The sequence below is a fragment of the Musca autumnalis genome, unplaced genomic scaffold (genome assembly GCF_047663935.1).
Source record: "Musca autumnalis isolate F117 unplaced genomic scaffold, ASM4766393v1 scaffold_1, whole genome shotgun sequence".
Taxonomy (NCBI): domain Eukaryota; kingdom Metazoa; phylum Arthropoda; class Insecta; order Diptera; family Muscidae; genus Musca; species Musca autumnalis.
In genome coordinates, this window is record NW_027411644.1 from 333,587,581 (window position 1) to 333,589,729 (window position 2,149).

Here is a 2,149-nt window from a genome sequence, read left to right on the forward strand (position 1 = left end):
CGGTCATATCTTTTGCGCGCAACAATCAAAGTTGGTAACGAAAACAGATTTGGAATGACGATTTTTTTCTTAATCTATGTACCAAAAATCATAGATGTAGTATCAAAATTGTTTTTTAATTTTTTTGAAATGGAAAAGACGATTTTAGAAATTTTTGCTGATATACCCTTCATAGCCTAAAGGCTGAGGGTATAAAAAATGATTTTATCGTTGAGACATCATAATAATAAATTTTGATAGATAAAAGTTGTGCTCAGAACCTGCACAATATTAGTACTTGCAATAGTTTTCTCGTTTAGTGCTAAAAATGCGTTCCCGTACTTCGAAATCTTAAAAAAAAAAAACGCCGTACAATTTTGGCCTAGTAGAAACTAGCAGCATGCATGATCATTGCATCTAATATGATAGCTGATACGTTGATTTTGATATTTATGCTGGATTGTTTGCAATTTTCGTCATTTTTCCGTTCCCGTATTTTTTAAGAAATTTGTATGGGGAAGCAATTTTTAACAATTCGCTCTTTTTTCTAACATTTCCATTAAAAAAAGTATGGGAACACAATGAAAAATATCATTGTAACAAAGCAATTTAATATTTTTTCACATTGTTTACAAATATTGGTACTAAAATATTTTGTTGCAGCGATTGAACATCTACCTTGTTTATTGTGATACGTGAAAATGTTGCAACTTTTGGTACTTTTTTAGGCAAAAACAGGGTTGTTTATCATGTGTACTGTGATTTCGATGTTGATTTCGCTGAAATCACGAAATGAGATGATTTCGTTTTTGTATGCGAAATCATGATAAATTGTGCATGATTCCGCGCGAAATCACGAAACGCCTTCGAAATCACGAAACAACGCCGAATGTAAACCAAGCATTATATTTTCTGGGCATTTTTATTAAACGTTGAGGATGAAAAACAGTATTTTATGGTAGCAAATTTCGAAGTTTCAAATTTCATGAAAGCTAAATTTACAAAAAAGTAAGAATACAGCTGATTGTCACTTCTGCCTTATATAAATATGCCATATATGCCATAATAATCAATTAGAAACATTGTGGCGTTTTTTTTTTGGGATAGCGTTTGCAATTTTGTTTTTTCAAAATAGTCTGGCTTAATCCCATTGTTGCTGTTTAAAATATTTTAAAACAACTAGTTTATTAGTGGAAAAGATTTGGCATTGTTCGCCAAGGGGTAAGGCAGGGAATACTATAGTTTCGATTCTCGCCACAGAATCTCATCAATGTTTCTAATAGACTTAAATATATAAAATGTCGTATGGAATTTGACATTAACGTTACAACCCAGTTCACTCAGCTGTGTATTGCTGTTACATTTTATTGTTCTACCATGATGAAACACCTTCTTATTCCACCATGCGCTGGCGTTTTACGCCACCTTATAGTAATGCTTGGTTTACATTCGTCGTCGCTTCGTGATTTTGAAGGCGTTTCGTGATTTCGCGCGGAATCAAGCAAAATTTATCATGATTTCGCATACAAAAATTAAATCATCTCCAGCAGAAATGTCAAAATCATCGTATCAGCTATCGTATTTAGATGCCAATGAGCATGCTGCTAGTTTCTACTAGGCCGAACTTGTATGGCAAAATCCACTGGATTCCAGACGAGTTTTCATTTGACGTATACGCAAAGGAATTAACAGTTGAAATCGAGTGGATTTCGTAAATGTAAACCAAGCATTATTATTTCATAATTTAATACGTCTGTCTGGGTGTCATTAATTCTGTAGTCATGCATGTCATACCAATATAAAGGATGGGATACATCCTATCTCATTCTAAATGGAAAATTAGCCAATAATGACACAGTCGATGATTACTTTCAAAGTAATTGTTTGTATTGCCATGCAAATTTAGCAATCAAATAAATTAACGACAGCATTCTCTAGTAAAAGACAAAATGAATAAACAAACCATCGAGTGAATCCAAAACAGTTCAAGATCAAAATTGAGATTTGCATGTTAAAAGTTCGAGGTGAATTACGTACGTCTAACTACGTGGAAACTGAAACCTAATCGTTAACGAAACAATCAAAACAACACAAACCACAAGTGGAAGTCTGACTGGGCGACCAAGTCATCATCATCTTGCCATCCATGTGTTGTTGATTTACTAGGGCT